Source organism: Bison bison, unplaced genomic scaffold, assembly GCF_000754665.1.
Source record: "Bison bison bison isolate TAMUID 2011002044 unplaced genomic scaffold, Bison_UMD1.0 scf7180017864163, whole genome shotgun sequence".
In the NCBI taxonomy this organism is placed as follows: domain Eukaryota; kingdom Metazoa; phylum Chordata; class Mammalia; order Artiodactyla; family Bovidae; genus Bison; species Bison bison.
The window spans coordinates 2,560,495-2,569,639 of NW_011494735.1; the positions used below are offsets into that span (position 1 = coordinate 2,560,495).

General features: G+C 40.8%; 1 protein-coding gene across 1 annotated transcript in view; it reads left to right on the plus strand.

Annotated features, from left to right (window-relative positions):
- The window catches only part of PTPRB (protein tyrosine phosphatase, receptor type, B), a 130,486-nt gene that overhangs the window by 25,676 nt on the left and 95,665 nt on the right, over positions 1-9,145 (plus strand). The window lies entirely within an intron of this gene.

Sequence of the window (9,145 nt, forward strand, 5' to 3'; positions counted from 1 at the left end):
TCAAAGAGTTGGACATGACTGAGCAACTGAGCTGAACTGAACTGAAAAGATGATGCTGTAAAAGTGCTGCATTCAATATGCCAGCAAATTTGGAAAACTCAGCAGTGGCCACAGGACTGGAAAAGATCAGTTTTCATTCCAATCCCAATGAAAGGCAATGCCAAAGAATGCTCAAACTACCGCACAATTGCCCTCATCTCACATGCTAGCAAAGTGATACTCAAAATTCTCCAAGCCAGGCTTCAACAGTATGTGAACCGTGAACTTCCAGATGTTCAAGCTGGATTTAGAAAAGGCAGAGGAACCAGAGATCAAATTGCCAGCATTTGTTGGATCATCGAAAAAGAAAGAGAGTTCCAGAAAAACATCTACTTCTGCTGTATTGACTATGCCAAACCCTTTGACTGTGTGGATCACAATAAACTGTGGAAAATTCTTCAAGAGATGGGAATACCAGACAACCTTGCCTGCCTCCTGAGAAATCTGTATGCAGGTCAGGAAGCAACAGTTAGAACTGGACATGGAACAACAGACTGGTTCCAAATTGGGAAAGGAGTATGTCAAGGCTGTATATTGTCACCCTGCTTATTTAACTTATATGCAGAGTACACCATGAGAAACACTGGGCTGGAAGAAGCATAAGCTGGAACCAAGACTGCCAGGAGAAATATCAATAACCTCAGATATGCAGATGACACCACCCTTATGGCAGAAAGTGAAGAGGAACTAAAAAGCCTCTTGATGAAGGTGAAAGAGCAGAGTGAAAAGCCTGGCTTAAAACTCAGCCTTCAAAAAACGAAGATCATGGCATCTGATCCCATCACTTCATAGCAAATAGATGGAGAAACAATGGAAATAGTGACAGACTTTGTTTTGGGGGGCTCCAAAATCACTGAAGATGGTGACTGCAACCAGGAAATCAAAAGACGCTTGCTCCTTGGAAGAAAAGTTATGACCAACCTAGACAGCATATTAAAAAGCAGAGACATTACTTTGCCAACAAAGGTCCAGTTAGTCAAGGCTATGGTTTTTCCAGTAGTCATGTATGGATATGAGAGTTGGACTATAAAGAAAGCTGAGCACCAAAGAATTAATGCTTTTGAACTGTGGTGTTGGAAAAGACTCTTGAGAGTCCTTTGGACTGCAAGGATATCCAACCAGTCCATCCTAAGGAAATCAGCCCTGAATATTCATGGGAAGGACTGATGCTGAAGCTGAAACTCCAGTATTTTGGCCACCTGATGTGAAGAACTGACTCATTTTAAAAGACCCTGATGCTGGGAAAGAGTGAAGGCAGGAAGAGAAGGGGACGACAGAGGTGGAGATGGTTGGATGGCATCACCAACTCAATGGACATGAGTTTGAGTAAATTCTGGAAGTTGGTGATATACAGAGAGGCCTGGTGTGCTACAGTCCGTGGGATCACAAAGAGTTGGACACAACTGAGCAAATGAACTGAACTGAGGGTTCCACATCTGCATTGGAACAACTGAAGAATACAATTATTTAAAGATTCCCCAATACTTAGCTGTGTCCTTGTTGAGTGGTGAGGTATGAATATTTACTGTTAGCTAAATGAACAGTCATTGAGTCCTAGAACATGGGCATGGGAAGATAACAAAGAGCCAAGACTTCGTCCTTCAAGAGTTTTCTAATGTAGCTGATGGTTTTATCATTGTATTTTTGAAAAACATGGTAAGACCCTTTGATTTTTCACTATGGTCACTGTCAGCTCCAACATTCAGAGGACTCTAAGATGCCCTGTGTCTGCCTCATCCAATAGAGAAGGGTGGAATGGGAAAGCTATATGGAAGAGGTGGGCAGGATTGGGGCCCAGCAAGCCTCCATTTTTAATTTTTTTTAAATGAAAAGTCAAAATTCAGACTTTTTACCATGAAAAATCTATTTTTCTCAAAATTATCTGCTTATGCCATTAAAAAAAAAATTAAGATCACACTATAAAAGCAAAAAAGGAATATGTGCTGACTAGAGTCCTCTGTTTACAACCTCCAGAGAATTCTTGGGAAATAATGTTCTAACATGATGTGTGTTCAGTTGCTCAGTTGTGTCCAACTCTTTGCAACCCCAAGGACTGCTGCCCACCAGGCTTCTCTGTCCATGTAGTTTTTCAGGCAAGAATATCCGAGCAAGTTGCCATTTCCTACTCCAGGGGATCTTCCCGACCCAGGGGTCAAACCTGTATCTCTTGCATCTCCTGTATTGGCAGACAGATTTTTTTACCACTGTGCCACCTGGGAAGCCCCCATACTACACTTGATCTTAGTCAACAGTCTAATATGATACACAGAAAAAAAGAATCTTTACCCTCCAATCATCCCTTTCTAAGGGCAACGAGATGTGTGATTTTTGCTTTTGTTCTCCTTTTCCTTAAAGCCAGTGTTAGCCATCTTTTGTTTATTTACTATCCTAGGGCTTGGATAGTCGTGAGAATCATGACCTAGCTCCTGACAGTGGAATGTATAGCAGTCACACCCATATAGACATCCCCACTGGCCACATTAACCTCTTGCTTTGGTGCATATGTGAGCCAATTCATTTGCTCGGGTGGGGGTGACAGCACGTGAAACGTGGGAATGAAGATGCAACAGATCTCTTGAGACTGGAAAAGTGATTCGTTTACAGTCACATCTGGTTTTAAGTCATTCTGTGTACAGTTATAAAGCTCTGACAAAAGCTATGCAAAGCCCATTTCCTCCAGATTAAAATTAAAAAGTGGGGGAAGGGAAGAGGGTGAGAAATTTATGTAGAGAAAAAAAATACCAGGAAACCTTAGAGATGTGTCTGGGAGAGATGGTGGGGCTGCTGCTAGAGACACATCCGGCACTCCCACCCCTCCCTTCCAGGATTTAAAAAAAATCTTGGCACGGCCAACAGTCAGAGCAGCCAGTGAATGTCTTTTGTGTCGATCTACTGGAGAGTTCCTCTTGGGTATGGGATTGACAGAGAGGGTAGTTTATTATTATTTGGATGTGCTCAGAAAGACATTCTCATTCATGGACTTTGTCATTCTCTAGCATTGCTGGGTGCTCAGCATCCATGATTTATTGCTTTCATATACTATTATTACTACTCACACTGTCTAACACTTGTGCCCTTTAGCCAGGGAAGTGCTATTCATATAACATGTACCTTCTCATTTAGTCCACCCCCTCATTAAACCACCTCCAAATGTTTGTATTTGTTTCCATTTTCCTGGAGACCTATGACCTAGTAAGGTTACGATCTAGGAAGCTAGAAAGCTTCCTTGAAATGTATCCCAAAATAGTATCTCTAAATACAAAAGTCACGGTCCTTTTTAGAAAACTGCTTATCAAAATTATCTTACCTTAAATTTTTATAAATCCCTTTTAAAATGCATGACACCTGTGGCAGGTTAAAATTGTATTCACTTCTGCTGTCATTTACTTATAGAGCCAGTCCAAATTTAAACAGAGAAAAGGATTTGCCATCCTGTAATTGTTTTTAATTGACACATTCCCTAATTGCTAGGCTTTTTTCTTTTTAAAAATCTCTGAGGAAACAGACATAAGAGCTGCATAAAAAAGGCATCAGAATTGGCATGTCATCTATTGTTTGCTGCATGTTGATCATTTTCCCTTTAGCATCTGTACTTTATGGAGAAGTGTTAAATATCAAAATGTACATATAATACATATTGTAAATATACTATATAAAATATATACTATGTTATATATTATGTCACCACTTTACTTGACAACTTCTAAAACTGTTCAAAACCTTTTAAATCGCCAATGTATTTCTTGTAACTGGAGAGCTCAGTGAAATTTAAAAGAATGAAGTATCATTAACTTTCTTTAATATAAAATGATCTGGTTCAGGATTCAGGGTTTGGGACTGACAATCTAAGACTTCTTACTGGAATTTGGATAGCTTTTTCTCACCAACTAAAGCAGGAAAGCTTGTTAAACACCACACACACATTATTGAGCTCCACCAGAACATTTTCAAATTCTTCAGATTGTGGTAGAGCCGTAAGATTTTATGTTTCTAGCAAGTTCTCAGATGATGCTGATTCTAGCCTTTGAGAACCACTGTCCTAATCCCAGGGACGGGGGAGCCTGGTGGGCTGCCGTCTATGGGGTCACACAGGGTCGGACACGACCGAAGCGACTTAGCAGCAGCAGCAGCAGTAGGTGGCATTCGGAGAAGGCAATGGCACCCCACTCCAGTACTCTTGCCTGGAAAATCCCATGGATGGAGGAGCCTGGTAGGCTGCAGTCCATGGGGTCGCTGAGTCGGACACGACTGAGCAACTTCACTTTCACTTTTCACTTTCATGCATTGGAGAAGGAAATGGCAACCCACTCCAGTGTTCTTGCCTGGAGAATCCCAGGGACGGAGGAGACTGGTGGGCTGCCGTCTATGGGGTCGCACAGAGTCGGACACGACTGACGCAACTTAGCAGCAGCAGCAGCAGTCCTAAAGATTACTCCTTCCCTCCCCTTTCTTCTTTTTCTCCATTTTCCCTCCCACTCATCTTTTCCCACCTCTTTCTCTTCAAAATCAATCTTCTCTTCTTCTCTCCTCTCACCCTCTCTCCCTTTCAAGATGATCTCTGAGGTATACAGCAGGAACATGTCTAGAAGGGCTTGTTTAAAGTATTTATTCAGATGACATTATTTATTGAGCAGCTACAAAGACTCACTCATTCATTCATTCATCTATGCATTCAAAAAATACTTGTTGAAACTCCACCATACTGCCAAGTTCTGTGCAGAGAAGCAAGACAGACAAAGACTCTGCCCACAAGGAATTCTCTGCATGGCCAGAGAAGACAGATAGTATACAAATGTATAAATAATTAGATTATTACCAAGTGTCATTAATGTGCAGAATTAAATAAATGGATTGCTGAGATGAAGATTGATAACGGCACACTTAACCCCAGGAGGTCAGAAAGGGTCTGGCCCCACAGGGATGTGTTTAGGCTGAGATCTAAAGACTGAGAAGATAGCTAAGCAGAGGCTGTGGGCAGGAGTGGTCCAAGAGAAAACTGCAAGCACAAAGGCCCTGGAGCAGAAAAGAGTCAGCTCCTTAGGGTGTCTCCATAACTTATAACAAGTCTTGGCACACAGTAGGTGCTCAGTCAGTATTTGCTAAATGAATGAGTAAATGGATTATTAGACCCAGGGTGCTAGAGCATAAGAGCCAAGCAAGAGAGAGGCATGCAGTGAGCAGAGGCCAGGTCATGAAAGACCTCTTAGGTCATGAGTGAGAAGTTTGAATTACCAATCAGATTTACCAATCCACTCTCCCTGCATCCCCTCAAACTTCTCTGCACCCTGCTCAAACTTGGATGTAATGTAACAATTCTCAAAACCTGGCCCCAGGACCCCTGATGATCAGTTGTATCATTCAACATGTATGTTCATAACATGAAAAGAATCATGCTATCATCTATGAATTCATAATTAATGAATGTCACTTAGAGAAATTATTCATTAATTGTTATGACTATTTGTTTAAAAGGCAGTTGTTTAACCATCAGTTTGATTTTAGACACATATCTAATAAAAAAAACAGCCCCACCCTTCCCATGCAGTCTGGAAAAGATTTCATAGTGGCAAAGAGAAGTTATCCTTGAAAAGTTACAGAGGCTGACTCTAAATTTCTGGAACGCAGTAACTTATAAAGCAAATGCAGTGGCATTAAACAGGATTTGTTGTTGTTTAGTCGCTAAGTCCTGTCTGATTCTTTGTGACCCTATGGACTTCAGCATGCCAGGCTGTGTCCTTCACTAGTGAAAGTGAAGTCGCTCAGTCGTGTCCGACTCTTTGCAACCCCGTGGACTGTAGCCCACCAGGCTCCTCCATGGGATTCTCCAGGCAAGAATACTGGAGTGGGTTGCCATTTCCTTCTCCAGGGAATTAAACAGGATAAATAGGTTCAAAAGAAGTTGAGGAATTCCAAACAACGATGAGAACAAAGAACAAAATGAATTATTTTATTTATACTTTGTACAGTAGTTTCAAATAAACTCCTTTTGTAAAAGATGTTATCTGGCAGATTTTCCCAGTCCCTTACTTCCTTGAATCTACTACACATCTCTCTAATTTTTCATATTCATACAAGTGTTTCTAAAAGGAAAATCAGCCTTTAAAATGTAATCAGTAAAAACCTGAGTTTAAACTTTCTCTCATTTCATAATATATTCACTCTTATGGGTTATTTAGGACCCACTAATTAATTGGGGGCTTTGCCATGAGCCTTAAGATTCTCAACAAAACAAAATAGTAATTATATGTCTTTGGAAAAAAAAAAATCTCTGACTCCTAGTCGTTCATAGATTGCTGTAATTCTTCATACACATTGGTATCAAAATAGATAAAAGACACACAATCTTAAATGTACAATGTCTCTCTGATAGATCAATAATAAAATCATTGTACTTAAAAAAATTGCTCCTCCTTTTCCTAATTCCTATCCCCAGGGTTATTATTAGCAGGTCACTATTAATTATAGACTTTAGAAGCATTTGAAGAGTGTGGTGGGGATATTTTGTTATTGCCTTGTTTGACTAGTCCTCTTCACTTCTTTTTGTGTGTGTAGTTGCCTCTATTATAAGGCAGTATATTGCATTATATTCAGACAGTATATTATATATAAAAAATACAATTTTGAAGTTAACTGATAGGGTACAGTAAGTTGGTAATGTAATATTAAAAAAAAAAAAGAAATGAGAAAGCTTGGAGAACAGAAAAAATAAGATTTAATGAAGTTTTGTGCAAAGGAAAGAGGAGTATTTAGTAAATTAGAGTGGAAAGATTCCAAACTGGGGGGCCAATCTATGAGAAAAAAAATGCAAAAACCTCACTGGAAAAGACAGAGAAGGATGGCCAGCAGAAGTTAGGTAAGTGGATCCTACGCAATGGATGAACTTAAAAAAGAGTGAAGTGTGTGATTTAGATGCAGTCTGTTACTAGGTTAACTGGCACTTGGACAGCACATTAAAGTTTGCAAAGGTGCTTTAAAATATGTAATCTTATTCTTCATAATCTCTCTGGGAAGTATTTAGAGTAGGCATTATTCCAGTTTTACAGACAAGGAAATCACATTGCTTTCTGAAAACACCAGAAAGGGAAATGGTGATGTTAAAAAGGAATAAAGCTGAAAAAGACTCCTGTAAAGGTCAAAGGCAGCTTGTAGGTTTACAGTATCTAAAGCGGAGAGAAGAGGAGTGTCTCTGATGATGCTGAAAGGCATGCTAGGCTGTGAATAGCCATTGAATTTGAGGGGTAAAATATGGAGGGTAAAGCGTTCTTTATTAAGACCAGTGACCTGGGCAAATAAATAAGAAAGATTCCATTTTCCTTAAAATACATACATATTTTAGGTTTGACCTTCTTTGAGTATTTGTGACTTGAAAAGGAGATTTGAGATCTCTAGTCTAGCTGCTGGAGAAGGAAATGGCATTCCACTCTAGTACTCTTGCCTGGAAAATCCCATGGATGGAGGAGCCTGGTAGGCTACAGTCTATCAGGTGTCGAAGAGTTGGACAGGACTGAATAACTTCACTTTCACTTTTCACTTTCATGCGTTGGAGAAGGAAATGGCAACCCACTCCAGTGTTCTTGCCTGGAGAATCCCAGGGACGGAGGAGCCTGGTAGGCTGCAGTCCATGGGGTCGCTAGAGTCGGACACTACTGAGCGACTTCACTTTCCCTTTTCACTTTCATGCGTTGGAGAAGGAAATGGCAACCCACTCCAGTGTTCTTGCCTGGAGAATCCCAGGGACGGAGGAGCCTGGTGGGCTGCCGTCTATGGGGTCTCACAGAGTTGGACACAACTGAAGTGACTTAGCAGCAGCAGCAGCAGCAGTGTAGCTGCAGAGTAACAACCCATAGAATCTTCCAAGGAGTAGAAACTTCATTTTTTCATTAATTAAACAAAACAAAACATGATTTCTGAAAGAACTGAAATAATTTTCACTTCTTTACTTTTTTCCTCAAAGTAGATACATTTGATATAGTATTCAATAATATACCTTTATGTATAATCTATTTGAAAAAGAAAAGAATGTCATCTTTCCAATTAATGTAGCTCTACCATTCTGTTTTGAAAATCTCCTCTCTTAGCAATTGAGAAGGCAATGGCAACCCACTCCAGTACTTTTGCCTGGAAAATCCCATGGACGGAGGAGCCTGGTAGGCTGCAGTCCATGGGGTCGCTAGAGTCGGACACTACTGAGCGACTTCACTTTCCCTTTTCACTTTCATGCATTGGAGAAGGAAATGGCAACCCACTCCAGTGTTCTTGCCTGGAGAATCCCAGGGACGGGGAAGCCTGGTGGGCTGCCGTCTATGGGGTCGCACAGAGTCGGACACGACTGAAGCGACTTAGCAGCAGCAGCAGCAATTGTCAGAGATGGCACCCAAAGAAAAGTAACCAAACATTAGAAGCTTGTTGCAATACTTTGTTACTATCACCTCAGTCCTGTCCGACTCTTTGGGACCCCATGAACTATAAATCCCCAGGCTCCTCTGTCCATGGGATTTCCCAGGCAAGAATACTGGAGTGGACTGCCATTTGCTCTTCATTTATTGGGAACTTTTAAAATTTTCAGATACATGATTACTCAGGTGCTGAGGCAACTGCTAAAAGTTAGCACAAAGTTAGTGCTTGAAACTAAGTGAATTTTGCTTTTTTGTAATATATGGGGAGCTGGGCCATTAAAGGTATTTCCCTCAAATCAGAGTTCATATTGCTTTCTTATATTCAATTATAGATGAAAACGACTTTAACTACTGAACCGTCAGTAATGAAACTGCTTTGCTTGTGGGCTGAACAAATGGTGGTGATTATGTATGTTCTTGGTTAGGACTATTTGCATAACATTTGGGGAGGGCACAGACCTCTACACAAGAGAAAGGGGAAAGTGAATGGCAGGAAAAAATGAAGGCCAAGTTGACAATGGACACCACCATTTTAGGGTCTTTCTCTTGGTGGTGTCAGGGGGATGCGCGTTGAGACGAATGCTTTGAGGTGAGAAAGGCAGTAGCACTCTAATAAAAGGCTTTAGGAAAGCGTGAGGCGACCTAGGAAAATCTGCTGTGGTCAAGTTTAATCCTGGGAAAAGAGACCCTGGAGAAAGCAGATGAGGAAG